This window comes from Rhinopithecus roxellana, chromosome 4, assembly GCF_007565055.1.
Source record: "Rhinopithecus roxellana isolate Shanxi Qingling chromosome 4, ASM756505v1, whole genome shotgun sequence".
NCBI classification, from domain to species: Eukaryota; Metazoa; Chordata; class Mammalia; order Primates; family Cercopithecidae; genus Rhinopithecus; species Rhinopithecus roxellana.
Window position 1 is genome coordinate 150,889,992 of NC_044552.1, and position 17,546 is coordinate 150,907,537.

General features: G+C 42.5%; 1 long non-coding RNA gene across 1 annotated transcript in view; it reads right to left on the minus strand.

Annotated features, from left to right (window-relative positions):
- Positions 1 to 237: 237 nt before the first annotated feature.
- The window catches only part of LOC115897000, a 38,021-nt gene continuing 20,712 nt past the window's right edge, over positions 238 to 17,546 (minus strand). Inside the window, exon 3 of the long non-coding RNA XR_004056962.1 lies at positions 238 to 908. This is a non-coding gene — a long non-coding RNA (uncharacterized LOC115897000). The remainder of the gene's footprint in view (positions 909 to 17,546) is intronic.

Sequence of the window (17,546 nt, forward strand, 5' to 3'; positions counted from 1 at the left end):
ATGGTTGTGCTAATACAAATTGTTCTTCTTTCTCCCATACACACACAGAGCTTGAGTACATTTATTTCCAAAGTGTGAAATTCCCTAGACAAGAACTCGTTCTACTCCCTATAGATACATTCTTCATCTTTATGCAGATAAAAAGGTATAAGATACATTTGAATTTATTTGGTATTGCTTTTATTAACAAATATTTCAGACGTAAATGTCAAGAAAATTGACATTAATTTGCTTACACGAGTAGGTTCCTTAAAAAAACAAACCATTGATTAGACTTCCCTTAATCTTTGACCTTTTAACCGGAAGTTTGCTGATTTAAAACGTGATTCTACAGCACGAAGACCGCATGGAGTCTGTGGTGAATTCAGCGGTAGCGAAACAGTGCCATCTAGTGGCTGGTGAAGTCTCGGTCCTCCAGAACGCGCGCGCTCTGAGCTTTGTATCACCCGGGGTATCTGTCATTTTAATGTCCAACGAATGACCTGCAGATTCGAGCAGATCTACAGAATCACCTCTTTTCTCAAGCTGATAGAGTCCAGATGTTAATTTTGAGGATTGAAATGGCTATTGACACCTTTTAAATCCTTTACACGTACACGTCTTTGGCCTTTGGCAGGTCAACCCTGGGCCAGGTCATGGCTCCAGTACACACACAGAGCTCATCATGCCAAAACCAGCTCTGAGAGCCAAGCCAGCTCTGGGTTTCTAGAGATTGCATTCTCTTACCTCAGGCAACTCCATGTCTGCAGGAATGTGTAGGCTGCGGGAAGGCAGGCTCAGGGGTCGGGTAAGATAAGAGCCTCGCTTTGCTTATGATGAGACCACTGGGCGATCACGTCTAAGACCTGCTCTGGTCACAGGAACACTGAGGGGTGCTGGGAGCTATCTCCTCTAAGAAGCATTTTATTCTGTTGCAGAGAAAAGGCAGAGAGTGAAATATTACTGGTCATTAAAAAAATCCCTTTGAACATAGATTAAAAGGAGGAACTGGGAGAAAAGGGGAGAAAAAGCAGATGAAGGCATGGTTTCAGAAATTCAATCCCAGCAGAAGTGCTGGAGGGACAGGGAGGGTGTGGCTCGGAAGGATGGAAACAGACTAGGGTTATTTGTGCACAATGGGAAGCTCCTCAGGAGACACAGGCTGTGGAGGGGGAGGGGAAGAGCAGCTTTTGGAAACAGCCCCCAGAGCCAGAGAGCGAGTCCTAGAGGATGGGGCTGGTGAGTTGAAGCAACCAAGGGAGAAAGACCAGCAGACAATGCAATAAAACATCATGAAGTTCTTCTAATATCAAAACACAGGTCATTCGTGGAAATTACAGACAGGCCAGAATTGAAGTAAAGTGTTGCCAAAAAATAAAAATAAGGTCCAAGTTGATTCATTGAAAACAAGGTTAGTGTGAAGAAGTCCACATTATCCTAATGTCTTTACATATTGCTCCAACTTGTATTTTCTCTGAAAGAATTTCTCTGAAATCTTAGTCTATTAACATTTTTTGGTATTAACATTTATTGGTGATAACATTTATTGGTGAAGCTCAACTGTGTATCTTGAAGTTCACATTTCTGCAATGTATCAGGGGCTATTCCAAGGGCTTTCAAAATTATCCAGGTCTTGAACTTTTGCAACCTTCCTTTTTAAAGAGGAAACAGGTTCAGTGAGTCATTGATCCACCTGAGATCACCTAGCCAAGAAATTACAGGATTAGGATGTGAACCCATGGAGCTCATCTGTTTCCATGCTCAGAATCCCTTTGCAAGACTGTGTGGCTCTTGTGTCTATGTAAGCATGATAGTCCATGTTTAGTCAATGTAAAAAGTTATTGTTTTCATAAAACTTCCATTTTCACTGGAATACTTTAAGTAATAAGAACTTTACCCCATTTATCATTGGCCATAATCTTCAGATGGTCTAGCAAGCTTCCCTGAGCAGTGTTGCCAGGACATTAGATTTACCTGTGAGATTTGCTTTGTAGATCCAAACTGGACAGAAATGGCTGACTTCACAGAACTTTGGAAACAATCTGCAAACATCAAGTTTACTTTCAATTGACTAAAAAAGTGATTTTTCTTGCTTATTAGCTATGATGTTTGGGGTAAGTTGCTTAAAGCTCTAGATTTGCTCTGATACAGTAGTCTCTAACCACACTGGCTATTTAAATTTAAATTTTAATTAACTAAAAGACAATGCATTTATGAACTCATTTCATCAGTTGCACTTGCCACATTTCAGAAACTCAATAGTCATGTGTGGTGAGTGGCTACCATACTGGACAACACTGCCCCAGACCAAAATACTAAATCATTTAACTTTTCTGAAGCTCAGTTTCCTGTTTTATAATGGGGCTAAGATTTATAATGATCATTATCCTAGCACTGTTGTTGGTAACATGAAATAATGCATGAAATACTTTGCAAATGGTAAAGAACTATCCTCATGTAAGTAGTTTTTTAATTATTGCAGTGTTGTGAAAACGTAGAGTCTTTGCAATACAAAGACTTTGGCCCCAGGATCCTGTATTCACATTAGTATTTTTTCAGAAGTTGAACTATGTATCTTGAAGTTGACATTTTTGCTTTGTTCTTTAAGACTGAAGGCCACATTCTGCACCACTGACAATTTCTGACAGTTTCTCGTACTGTGGAAGGTTCTATTCTATACACATATAAAAAGTGAAATTTATCACTTCACCATTTTGGACCATGTCTGTTAGAATTTAATAGGAAAAAAGCACAATTACCTAGAGGCTGGTAAGAGTCATGATCTTTTGCCCCATAGAAAGTGGATGTTGCGGATCACAGAGAAGGTGAATGAGTAGCAGCGCTCCCTTGTGCTTCATGGGGTCAGTGATAACCGAGTTCATTAACGAGTGACAGGTTTAATGACTAACACACCTCTAACATTTCACCTCTAGCTCAGATGAAAGAGAGAATGGGACTTCTTGGTCCTGACTGTTTTCCTGTGCCTCAATTGGTTTCTTTTAGGGAGCTACAAATGTACGTGTCCACTGATGACTGATGTTTTCAGACAGCACAATGGACAGAAGTCGAAAGAACATCCAGGCCAGGCGCAGTGGCTCACGCCTATAATCCCAGCACTTTGGGAGGCCAAGGCGGGCCAATCATGAGGTCAGAAGATTGAGACCATCCTGGCTAACATGGTGAAATCCTGTGTCTACTAAAAATACAAAAAATTAGCCAGGCGTGGTGCTGCGTCACTGTAGTCCCGCTACTTGGGAGTCTGAGGCAGGAGAATCGGTTGAACCCAAGAGGTGGAGATTGCAGTGAGCCGAGATCGAACCACTGCACTCCAGCCTAGGTGACAGAACAAGACACTGTCTCAAAAAAAAAAAAAAAATTTCCAGCTGTCCCTCCACTAACTGTCACATGGCAGGGTTACTTCCTAGCTGTACGAATGTGCCGTGGCTGTGTGAGATGCTCAGTGTTTGGGGAAGCAGGCACAGGCCTATGGGGTAAATGCGTTGAGTCTATAGGTTGGTACCTTTCAAGGGGACTCTCTATACTACATTTGCAACTTTTCTGTAAATCTAAAACTATTTCAAAATAAAAAGTGTATTTAAAAAGACAAAGCATTGCTCTCAGCCTGGCCTGTCTGCCTCCTCTTCCCAGGTGGCCCAGGGTTAAAGAGACCAGGTTGTGGCTCCTGTCCTCAAACACTGGGATGTGGATGAGAAGTCTAGCAATGTTGTTTGGTCAAAGAAGACCTTTTAGTGAGTGGGACATTGAAGAGAAGTCAGATTTTCTGAGTTTATCGGCCTGAAAACAGCCAAAAGGGCAAACGAGTATATTTATTTATTTATTTATTTTGAGACGGAGTTTCGCTCTGTCGCCCAGGCTGGAGTGCAGTGACGCGATCTCCGCTCACTGCAAGCTCCGCCTGCCGGGTTCACGCCATTCTCCTGCCCAGCACTTTGGGAGGCCGAGGCAGGCATATCACCTGAGGTCGGGAGTTTAAGACCAGCCTGACCAACATGGAGAAACTCCGTCTCTACTAAAAATACAAAATTAGCCAGATGTGGTGACAGCATGCTTGGAATCCCAGTGCTCAGGAGGCTGAGGCAGGAGAATCACTTGAACCCCAGAAGCAGAGGTTGCAGTAAGCTGAGATCGCGCCATTGTACTCCAGCCTGGGCAACAAGAGTGAAACTCTGTCTCAAAAAAAAAAAAAGAAAGAAAAAGAAAACATGTGGGACACGTACTTTCCTAATTAACGCCACTGAATAAAACCCAATGCAGTTTGCCTTCACCTTTCAGCCACCACTGCTTAATTTAAAGACTGATCATTACAGTCTCCCGCTTAGAAGTAAGTCAGAGGACTTTACCATTCAAGCCCCTCCTTCCTGGGGCAGAACTGAGGCTCTGTGGCTCACTGTCCCACTGGGCTCCAGTGATTCCCCCGGCCTCTGCAAAGGGAGCTCTGTGCCAGGCACTCCTCTCTGCTAATTCCCTCTGACAGCTAATGAAACATGGGTGCGGTTGCCACGGCAACGCTTCCTCACCAATGCACTGCTGTGAAGATGCATTCTGAAGATACAGAATATCTAGTCTAAAAATACTCTTTTGCGGCCAGGCACGGTGGCTCATGCCTGTAGTCCCAGCACTTTGGGAGGCCGAGGTGGGTGGATCACCAGGTCAGGAGATCGAGACCATCCTGGCTAACACAGCGAAACCCTGTCTCTACTAAAAATACAAGAAATTAGCCGAGAATGGTGGTGGGCGCCTGTAGTCCCAGCTACTCAGGAGGCTGAGGCAGGAGAATGGCGTGAACCTGGCAGGCGGAGCTTGCAGTGAGCGGAGATCACGTCACTGCACTCCAGCCTGGGCGACAGAGCGAGACTCCGTCTCAAAATAAATAAATAAATAAATAAATAAATAAATAAATAAACTCGTTTGCCCTTTTGGCTGTTTTCAGGCCGATAAACTCAGAAAATCTGACTTCTCTTCAATGTCCCACTCACTTAAAGGTCTTCTTTGACCAAACAACATTGCTAGACTTCTCATCCACATCCCAGTGTTTGAGGACAGGAGCCACAACCTGGTCTCTTTAACCCTGGGCCACCTGGGAAGAGGAGGCAGACAGGCCAGGCTGAGAGCAATGCTTTGTCATTTTAAATACACTTTATTTTGAAATAGTTTTAGATTCACAGAAAAGTTGCAAATGTAGTATAGAGAGTCCCCTTGAAAGGTACCAACCTATAGACCCAATGCATTTACCCCATAGGCCCTGTGCCTGCTTCCCCAAACACTGAGCATCTCACACAGCCACGGCACATTCGTACAGCTAGGAAGTAACCCTGCCATGTGACAGTTAGTGGAGGGACAGCCTTTACTCGGGTTCCTCCAGGTTTCCCACGAGTGTTCTTTTTTCTGTGCCAGGATCCTGTCGTGGACTCCCTGTTGGACTCAGTCATCGTGTCTTCTGGCTGCTGTGTGGCAGCTTTTCATTTTCCTTGTTTTTCATGACCTGGACCCTTTTGAAGAGCACGGTAGTTTGTAGGCTGTCCCTTAACTTTGGTTTGTTTGCTGTTTTCTCATGATTAGGCTGGGGCTGAGGGTTTGGGGAGGACCAATCCCCTGGTGAGGTGCTTCCCTGTCCCATCATATGGGGGACACAGAAGAGGGACAGGCCTCCTCACCAGCAATGTTAACCTTGATCCCGCGGGCACCGTGGTGCCAGCCACATCTCGCCACTGCAAACTCACTGCCTTCCCTTTCCACTTGCAGTTCTGTGGGAGCGAGTGCCCAGGGAGCCAGCAGTCAAGGAGACAGCAGCTAATCTCCACCCTGAGGAACGTCTGTGTGTACACTGTAATTCTTCCACAAAAAATACCTATCCCTTCTCCCCGATGTATTTACTTACTCAATCATTGAGCTACATCAGCATGGGCTTGTATATTTACTTTGCACTTTGGGTCACCATCCAACGCCACATTATTTCTTCTGTGGCCACTTCAAGCTCTTTCCCATTGGCTCTTGTGTCCTTCTGATGGGCCATAAACAGATAAAGACATGTGTATATGGATTTTCTTTCCAGTGTGTTCTTACTTTCTAGTACTAGAATGTATTCCACGCTTATCTTTTGTATTTTTCCCTTCCTAAGGGCAAGAATCAGCATTTCTCAGAGGAACCCACATTCGTTTTTTTGGAAAATTATATTAGAAGCCAAGATTTGATTGCGGGCTGTGCTCGTGGCTGCTGAGGTGCCATAGTCTCCAGGCCCTCAGGGATGGAGGGAGGAGACACCTGCCTGTGTTCTGCCTGTGTACACACATCTGTGTTCATGTCTTTCTCCAGCTGCTTTAGCATTGCAGTGCACATGAGTTCATACGGATGCCTGGCCCCATCCAGCACCACGGGGCTTATTCTGGCCCTCACTGCATAGCTGTTACTCCTTTCTCCGGCAGCCAGAAGCCTGGTTCCCACTAGGTATGACCACTTCCTTATGGGTTCAATCTTGTACACGAGTACAGTTATTTCAGGATTGTTGAAATACCGTTTTCGGTCTGCTTTCCTTTTTAAAAAATGTCTTTCCCTACTATGTCCTTAGCTGTGGGTAGTTTCATGCAATTCGAAACAATAATAAATGCATTGCTTTCTTTATGTTTGGATTAAAATAGGAACCAAATCTTGAGTAATTCTCTGAAAAACCCGACTTTAGTTATGACTGGCATTGGCCTCTCCTCCCCTAGACTGGGCTGATGTCATTCACACATGTGGCTTCCCCTTTCCTGAGTGGGGCGAATGGCTTCCCCCATTCCTCCTCCTCGTTTTCTCAAAGGCAGATCCAGTAGCATCGTTCCGGTCCTTGGTGTCTCCCTCTGTAGGCATGGACCCTGCTTCTGTGGGTAGAGCCATGTTAGGAGACAGGCAGGAGTGAGGGTGTCACCTCTGTGTGGGGTCACACCCGTCTTATTCGGCCTTCTCTGTGCTGTTGTGTGGCCGGCGGACAGCCCACTTTCCAGTCACCTTCTGGGTCCCAAGTCCTCCATGCTGGGGACCCTACTGTCTCCCAAACACATCTAGACAATTTTGAACACAAGTATGTGAGCTAGCAGACAGTCCAGCTCTTTCTCTCTTTGCTGTGGATCTCCCCTTTAGGGCCAGATTTTGGAACCAGACTCCAACAATGTAAAGTTCTTCATGTGACACATATGAGGCATTGAGGGCTCAGGAAGTTTAAGTTCATAAGCTCAGAGGGCTGAGCAGCATCTGTCTGCTTAGGAAGAAGCTGAGCTGGCCTTGAACCAACCAGAACTTGATGAAGGGAGATGAGTCCCTTTCTTGGAGGACAGCGATTTCTAATCATGGCAGCACAGTCTAAATTTCGTCTTTAAATCTTTGAAAGATACCAACCCATACTCCCAAAAAGTTAGCTTAAAATTAGAGTTGCCTGTATTACTAGCATATTTATAATCTGGATCCACTGGCTCTGGTTCTCTGACCTGCCTGGGGTGCAGCCGGGAGATTTTAGCCACAGAACGTGGCGTCATCTACCACTTGTACCACTTGTAGAAATACGATGGTGCACCCAGAGAAAAGAGGGCGGTGAACTCAGACAAAGTAGGACGGTGATCCCAGAGAAAATATGACAGTGAATTCAGAGCAAAGACAATGGTGCACACAGAGACAAGATGAGAGTGAATGCAGAAAAAAGAAAAAGAAAAAAAAAAAAAAAAACAGTGAACCAAGAGAAAAAAAAGAGAGAACCCAGAGAAAAGACAATGATGCACCCAGAGAAAAGATGACAGTGAATCCAGAGAAAAGGTGACAATGAACCCAGAGAAAAGATGACAGTGAAACTGATGACAGTGAACACTCAAAAAAGATGACAGTAAACCAAGAGAAAATACGATGGTGAACCCAGGGAAAAGACGACAGTGAACCAAGAGAAAAGATGATGGTGCACCCAAAGAAAATAAAACAGTAAACCCAGAGAAATGATGGTGCACCCAGAGAAAGATAACAGTGCACCCAGAGAAAATAAAACAGAGAACCGAGAGAAAATATGACATTGAATTCAGAGAAAAGATGATGCTGCACCCAGAGAAAAGACGACAGTGAATCCAGAAAAATAAACAAAAAAACTGTGAACAAAGAGAAAAGATGACAGTGAACCCAGAGAAAAGATGACGATGAACCCAGAGAAAAGACGACAGTGAAACTAAAGAAAAGATGACCCAAAGAAAATGTGATGGTGAACAGAGAGAAAAGATGACAATGACCCCAAAAAAAGATGACAGTGAATTACAAGAAACCATGACAGTGAACATGTAGAAAAGACAACAGTGAATCCAGAGAAAATAAAACAGTGACCCCAGAAAAAAAGGCGACAGAGAAACCAGAGAAAAGAGGATGGTGCACCCAGAGAAGTGACAACAACAAACCCAGAAAAAAATACAACAGAGAAACGTAGAGAAAGATGACAGTGCACCCAGAGAAAAGATGATGGTGAACCCAAAGAATATAAGACCGTGAACCCTGAGAAGGGACGATGGAGAAATCAGAGAAAAGATGACAGTGAACCCAAAGAAAAGACAACCGTGCACCCAGAGGAAATACGACAGTGAACTTAGAGAAAAGATAACAGGGCACCCAGAGAGAAGATGATGGTGAAAACAGAAAAAGACGACAGTGAAATCAGAGAAAAGACTACAATGAACCCAGAGAAAAGACGACAGTGAACCCAGAGAAAATATGACAGTGAACCCAGAGAAAAGACAACAGGGCATCGGGAGAAAAGATGATGGTGAAACCAGAGAAAAGACGACAATGAACCGAGGAAGAATATGACTTGAAAACAAAAGACAAGATAGTGAACCCACAGAAATAGTAAACACAGAGAACAGACAAGCGTGAACCCTGAGGAAAGAGGACAATGCACCCAGAGAAAAGACAATGGTGAAACCAGAGATAAGATGATGATTGACCCAGAGAAAAGACAATAGTGATCCTCCCACCCCAAAACAACAGAGAAATGCAGAGAAAGATGAAGGTGAACCGAGAGAAAAGATGACAGTGATGCCAGAGAAAAGACGACAGTGAACCCAGAGAACATACGACAGTGAACCAAAAGAAAAGATGATGGTGAATGCAGAGAAAAGGTGACAGTGAACTCAGAGAAAAGACAACGGTGCATCCAGAGAAAAAAAGGTACTGTACCCAGAAACAAGATGACACTTAAACCAGACAAAAGATGACAGTGAACCCAGAGAAAAGATGATGACGAACCCAGAGAAAAGACAATAGTGAACAAAGAGAAAAAACGACAGTGAACACAGGGAAAGATGGTAGTACACGAAGAGAAAATACAACAATGAACCCAGAGAAAAGACAATGGTGCACACACACACACAAAAACAAAAAACACACAAAAAACAATGAATCTAGGCAAAAGACAATGGCGCATGCAGAGAAAAGATGAGAGTGCACCCAGAAAAGAGATAACAGTGAACCCAGAGAAAAGATGACAGTGCACCCAGAAAGAGATGACAGTGAACATAGATAAAAGGTGATGGTGAATCCAAGGAAAATAAAACAATAAACCCAGAGTAAATATGACAGTGAATTCAGAGCAAAGATGATGTTGCACCCAAAGACGTGAGTGAATCCAGAAAAAAAAAAAAACAAAGGGACAGTGAGTGAAAAGACAACAGTGAACCCAGAGAAATGACGACAGTGAAACAAGAGAAAAGATGACGGTGAACCAAGAGAAAAGATGATGGTACACCCAAAGAAAATAAAATGTGAACCCAGAGAAAAGATGATAGTGAACCCAAAGATATGACAACAGTGAACCCACAAAAAAGATGACAGTTTACCCAAAGAAAAGACAACAATAACCCAGAAAAAGATGATAGTGGCCGGGCGCGGTGGCTCAAGCCTGTAATCCCAGCACTTTGGGAGGCCGAGGCGGGCGGATCACGAGGTCAGGAGATCGAGACCATCCTGGCTAACGCCCGGTGAAACCCCGTCTCTACTAAAAAAAATTAAAAAAAAAAATAAAAAAAGATGATAGTGATCACAGAGAAAAGAAGACAGTGAACCCAGAGAAAATAAAACAGAGATCCCATAGAAAATATTACATTGAATTCAGAGAAAAGATAATGGTGCACCTAGAGAAAAGATGACAGTGATATCAGAAGAAAAGAATAAAAAAGGTGAACAAAAGACAAAAGAAGACAGTGAACCCAGAGAAAAGAAAATGGTGCACCCAGAGAAAAAGATGACAGTGAATCCAGAGAAAAGATGACAATTAACCCAGAGAAAAGATGACAGTAAAAGTAAAGGAAAGATGACAGTGAACCTCCAACAAAGGTGTCAGTGACCCCAGAGAACATATGACAGTGAAACAAGAGAAAAGATGATGGTGAGTCCAAAGAAAAGATGATGGTGAACACAGTGAAAAGACAACAGTGCACCCAGAAAATAGATGACAATGAACCCAGAGAAATAGCAACAGTGATCCCAGAGAAAAGACGTCAGTGCATGCAGAGAAAAGATGATGGTGAACCCAAAAAAAAATACAGCAGTGAAACCAGAGAAAAGGTAACTGAGAACCCAGAGAAAAGATGATGTGCAACTTAAGACAACACAACGGTGAACAAAGAGAAAAGGTGACAGTAAACACAGATAAAAGACAATGTTGCAATCAGAGAAAAGACAACAGTGAACCCAGAGAAAAGACAACAGTGAACCCAGAGAAAAGACAACAGTGAATTACAAGAAAAGATGACAGTGAACATGTAGAAAAGACAACAGTGAATTACAAGAAAAGATGACAGTGAACATGTAGAAAAGACAACAGTGAATCCAGGGCGGGGGGGCGGGGAAGAAAACAGTGACCCCAGGAAAAAGACGACAGAAACCCCAGAGAGAAGAGGATGGTGCACCCAGGGAAATGATGGCAGTAAACCCAGAAAAAATACAACAAAGAAATGCAGAGAAAGATAACAGCGCACTCAGAGTAAAGATGATGGTGAACCCAGAGAATTATATAAGACAATGAACCCTGAGAAGGGACGATGGAGAAACCAGAGAAAAGAGTACAGTGAACTCAAAGAAAAGACAATGGTGCATCAGAGGAAATACAACAGTGAACCCAGAGAAAAGGCGACAGTGAACGCAGAGAAAGTACAACAGTGAACCTAGAGAAAAGATGACAAGGCACTCAAAAAACCATGATGGTGATACCAGAAAAAGACGACAGTGAAACCAGATAAAAGATGATGGTGTACACAGAGAAAACACGACAGTGAACCCAGAGAAAATAGGACAGTGAACCCAAAGAAAAGATGACAGGGGAACCAGAGAAAAGACGACAGTGAACCAAGAAAGAATATGACATGGAAACAAAAGAAAAGATAGTGAACCCACAGAAATAGTGAAACCAGAGAAAGACAAGAGTGAACCCTAAGAAAAGAGGAAAATGTACCCAGAGAAAAGAGAATGGTGAAACCAGAGGAAACATGATGGTTAACCCAGAAAAAAGATGACAGTGAAACCCCTGAAAAAATAACAGAGAAATGAAGAGAAAGATGATGGTGAACCGAGAAAAAAGATGGCAGTGATGCCAGAGAAAAGACAGCAGTGAACCCAGGGAAAAGATGACAGTGAACCCAGAGAAAATACGACAGTGAACCAAAAGAAAAGACAATGGTGAATGCAGAGAAAATATGACAGTGAATTCAGAGAAAAGACGACGGTGCATCCAGAGAAAAGAAGATAATGCACCCAGAAAAAAGATGACAGTTAAACCAGAAAAAAGACGACAGTGAACCCAGAGAAAAGACGATGGTGAACAGAGAGAAAAAACAACAGTGAACCCAGAAAAAGATGAGGGTACACGAAGAGAAAATACAACAGTGAACCCAGAGAAAAGTCGATGGTGAACCCAGAGATATGACGACACTGAACCCAGAGAAATGACGACAGTGAAGCCAGAGAAAAGACAACGGTGCACTCAGAGAAAAGACCACACAGTTCACCAAGAGAAAAAACGATAGTGAACCCACCAAAATGACGATAGTGAACCCAGAGAAAAGATGACAGTTTGCCCAGAGAAAAGACAATGGTGCACCCAAAGAAATAGAGAAAAGAACATGGTGCACCCAGTGAAAAGGCGACACTGCACACAGAGAAAAGACAACAGTGAACCCAGAGAAAAGATGACAATGCACCCAGAAACAGACGACAGTGAATGCAGAGAAAAGACAACAGTGATCCCAGAGAAAATAAAACTGTGAACCAAGAGTAAATATGACAGTGAATTCAGAGCAAAGACAATGATGCACCCAGAGAAAAGATGAGAGAGAATCCAGAAAAAAAAAAGTGAACAAAGAGAAAAGACGACAGTGAACCCAGAGAAAAGACGACGGTGCACACAGAGAAAAGATGACAGTGAATCCAGAGAAACGATGACAATGAAGCCAGAGAAAAGACAACAGTGAAACTATAATTGACAGTGAATCCCCACAAAAGACAACAGTGAACACAGAAAATGCAACAGTGAACCTAGTCAAAAGATGACAGTGAAACAAGAGAAAGGATGACAGTGAACCAAGAGAAAAGATGATGATACACCCAAAGAAAATATAACAGTGAACTCAGAGAAAAGAACATAGTGAACTGAGAGAAATGACAACAGTGAACCCAGAAAAAAGATGACAGTTTACCCAGAGAGAAGACAATGGTACACCCAAAGAAAAGATATCAGTGAACCCAGAGAAAAGACGATGGTGCATCCAGAGAAAAGATGACAATGAAACTAGAGAAAAGATAACAGTGAACCCAGAAAAAGACAACAGTAATCACAGAGAAAACATGACGGTGAACCCAGAGAAAATAAAACAGAGAAGCCAGAGAAAATATGACATTGAATTCAGAGAAAACACAATGGTACACCAAAAGAAGAGATGACAGTGAATCCAGAAACAACAACAACAAAAACAATGAACAAAGAGAAAAGATGACAGTGAACCCAGAGAAAAAAAGACAGTGCATCCAGAGAAAAGACGACTGTGAATCCAAAGAAAAGATGACGATGAACCCAAAGAAAAAACGACAGTTAACGCAAGAAAAAGACAGCAGTGAACCCAGAGAAAATATGATGGTGAAACCAGAGAAAAGATGACAGTGAACCCAAAGAAAAGATGACAGTGAATTACTAGAAAACATGACAGTGAGCACATAAAAAACAGTGAATCCAGAGAAAACAAAACAGTGACCCCAGAAAAAAGACGATAGAGAACCCAAAGAGGATGGTGAACCCAGAGAAATGACGACAGTAAACCAAGAAAAAACACAACACAAATGCAGAGAAAGATGAGAGTGCACTCAGAGAAAAGATGACGGTGAACCCTGAGAATGTAAGACCATGAACCCTGAGAAGGGATGATGGGGAAACCAGAAAAAAGATGACAGTGAACCAAAACAAAAGACAAGGGTGCACCCAAAGGAAATACAACAGTGAACCCAGAGAAAGTACAAGAGTGAACCTAGAGAAAAGATGATAGGGCAGCCAGAGAAAAGATGATGGTGAAACCAGGAAAAGATGACAGTTAAATCAGAGAAAAGAATACAATGAACTCAGAGAAAAGAGTTAAATCAGAAAAAAGAATACAGTGAACTCAGAGAAAAGACGATGGTGTACCCAGAGAAAAGATGACAGTGAACCTAGAGAAAAGATGACAGTGAACCTAGAGAAAATATGACAGTGAACCCAAAGAAAAGACGATGGGGCACCCAGAGAAAAGATGATGGTGAAACCAGAGAAAAGACGACAGTGAACCAAGAAAGAATATGACATGGAAAGAAAAGAAAAGATAGTGAACCCACAGAAATAGTGAACCCAGAGAAAAGACAAGAGTGAACTCTAAGAAAAGAGGACAATGCACACAGAGAAAAGACAATGGTGAAACCAGAGAAAAGATGAGGTTAACTCAGAGAAAAGACAATAGTGACTCCCCCACCCCAGAAAACAACAGAGAAATGCAGAGAAAGATGACGGTGAACCAAGAGAAAAGACAACAGTGATGCCAGAGAAAAGATGGCAGTGAATCCAGAGAAAAGATGACCGTGAACCTAGAGAAAAAACGACCGTGAACCCAGAGAACATATGACAGTGAACCCAGAGAATATACGACAGTGAGCCAAAAGAAAAGAAAAAGGTGAACGCAGAGAAAAGATGACAGTTAACTCAGAGAAAAGACGATGGTACATCTCGGGAAAAGAAGGCAGTGCACCCAGAAAAAAGATGACAGTTAAACCAGAGAAGAGATGGTGAACCTAGAGAAAAGATGACAGTGATGTAACATGACAGGGAACACGTAGAAAAGACAACAGTGAATCCAGAGAAAGTGAACAGTGACCCCAGAAAACAGATGATGGTAAACTCAGAGAAAAGAGGATGGTGCATCCAGACAAATGACGACAGTAAACCCAGAAAAAATACAACATAAGATGACAGTGAACCCTGAGAATATAAGACCATGAACCCTGAGAAGGGATGGTGGAGAAACCAGAGAAAAGATGACAATGAAACCAAAGAAAAGATGAAGGTGACCCAGAGGAAATACAACAGTGAACCCAGAGAAAATACAAGAGTGAACCTAGAGAAAAGATGACAGGGCACCCAGAGAAAACATGATGGTGAAACCAGAAAAAGACAACAGTGAACACAGAGAAAAGACGACAGTGAAACTAAAATTGACAGTGAACCCCCCAAAAAAGACGACAGAGAACCAGAGAAAATACGACGGTGAACCCAGAGGAAAGATGACAGTGAAACAAGAGAAAGGATGACAGTGAACCCAGAAAGAAAATGATGGTGCACCCAAAGAAAATACAACACTGAACCCAGAGAAAAGACGATGGTGCACCCAGAGAAAAGATGACAGTGAATCCAGAGAAAAGACAACAATAACCCAGAGAAAAGATGACAGTGCACCCAGAAAAACACGACAGTGATCACAGAGAAAAGACTACAGTGAACCCAGAGAAAGTAAAACAGAGAATACAGAGGAAATATGACATTCAATTCAGAGAAAAGACAATGGTGCACCCAGAGAAAACACACAATGAACACAGAGAAAAGACAACAATGAACTTACAGAAAAGAAAATGGTGAACCCAGAGAAAAGACGAGGGTAAAACCAGAGAAAATACAACAGAGAATCCAGAGAAAATATCACAGTGAACCCAGAGAAAATACAATGGTGAACCAAGAAAAAAAGATGAGAGTGAACCCAGACAAAATACTAAAATGAACCTGGGAAAATACTGCCGCGAACCGAGAGAAAAGATGAGAGTGAACACAGAGAAAAGACGACGGAGCACCCAGAGAAAAGACAATGGTGAACCCTGAGAAAAGATGACAGTAAACGCCCAAAAAACACAACAATGAACCCAGGGAAAATACGAAAGTAAACCAAGAAAAATACAACAGTGAACCCAGAGAAAAGACAACCGTGCACCCAAAGAAAAGATGATGGTGAACTCCCAGAAAAGAAGAAAGTGCACCCAGAGTAAAGACAACAGTAAAGCCAGAGAATAGTGAACTTAAAGAAAAGACGACAGTGAACCAGTGAAAAAAAAATCAGTGAATACAGGGAAAAGATGATGGTGAAATCAGAGGAAAGATGATAGTGCACCCAAAGAAAACATGACGGTTAACCCAGAGAAAAGACAATGGTGAACCCAGAGAAAAGACAACAGGGAAACCAGAGGAAAGACGACAGTGAACCCAGAGAAAAGACAACGGGGAACCCAGAGAAAAGATGACCGTGAACTTAGAGATAAAACAGTGGTGAAACGAGAGAAAAAAAGACGATGAACCCAGAGAAAATTCGAGAGTAACCCAGAAAGATGATGACAGTGAACACAGAGAAAAGATGACGGTGCACCCAAAGAAAAGATGACGGTGCACCCAAAGAAAAGATGATGGTGTGCCCAAAGAAAAGATGACGGTGCAGCCAAGGAAAGGATGAGAGTGAATCTAGAGAAAAGATGACGATGAAACCGAGGAGAAGACGACTGTAAACCAAAAGAAAAAAAAGCAGTGAACCCAGAGAAAAGACGATGGTGAACCCAGAGAAATGACGACTGTGAACCCAGAGAAAACAAGACAGTTTACCCAGAGAAAAGACAACAGTGTACCCAAAGAAAAAATGACACTGCTCCCAGAGAAAAGACGATGGTACACTCAGAGAAAAGACAACAGTGACTCCAGAGAAAAGATGACAGTGAATCCAGAGAAAAGAGGACAGGGCACCCAAAGAAAGACCACAGTGAACCCACAGGAAAGATGACGGTTAACCCACAGAAAATAAAACAGTGAACCCAGAGTAAATATGACAGAGAATTCAGAGAAAAGATGATGATGCACCCACAGAAAAGATGGCAGTGAACCCAGAGAAAATAGGACAATGAACCAAGAGAAATAACGACAGTTATGTAAGAGAAAAGACGCAAGTGAACCCAAAAAAAGGATGAGAGTGACCCCAGAGAAAAGATGGCAGTGACCCCAAAGAAAGGACAACAGCGCACGCAGAGAAAAGATGATGGTGAACCCAGAAAAAATACAACAGTGAAACCAGAGAAAAGATAACAGAGAAGCCAGAGAAAAGATGACAGTGCACCCAGAGATAATACAACAGTGAACAAAGAGAAAAGACGACAGTGAACCCAGAGAAAAGACAACATTGGACCCAGAGAAAAGATGATGGTGAACCCAGAAAATAATACAACAGAGAAACGCAGAGAAAGATGACAGTGCACTCAGAGAAAAGATGATGGTGAACCAAGAGAAAATAAGGTAGTGAACCCAGAGAAGGGATGATGGAGAAACCAGAGAAAAGATGACAGTGAACCCAAAGAAAGGATGACTGAACCCAGAGGAAAGACGATAGTGTAACCAGAGGAAATACATAAGTGAACCCAGAGAAAAGGCAACAGTGAACCTAGAGAAAATACAACAGTGAACCTAGAGAAAAGATGAGAGTATACCCAGAGAAAAGATAGTGAAATCAGAGAAAAGACTACAGTGAACCCACAGAAAAGATGATGTTCAACCCAGAGAAAAGATGACAGTGAACCCAGAGATAATACAATGGTGAACAAAGAGAAAAGATGACATTGACCCAGAAAAAAGACAACATTGGATCCAGAGAAAAGATGATGGTGGACCCAGAAAATAATACAACAGAGAAACGCAGAGAAAGATGACAGTGCACTCAGAGAAAAGACGATGGTGAACTAAGAGAAAATAAGGTAGTGAACCCAGAGAAGGGATGATGGAGAAACCAAAGAAAAGATGACAGTGAACCCAATGAAAGGATGACAGTGAATCCAACGAAAGGATGACAGTGAACCCAGAGGAAACACATAAGTGAACCCAGAGAAAAGGCATCAGTGAACCTAGAGAAAATACAACAGTGAACCTAGAGAAAAGATAAGAGTGTACCCAGAGAAAAGATAGTGAAATCAGAGAAAAGACTACAGTGAACCCACAGAAAAGATGATGTTCAACCCAG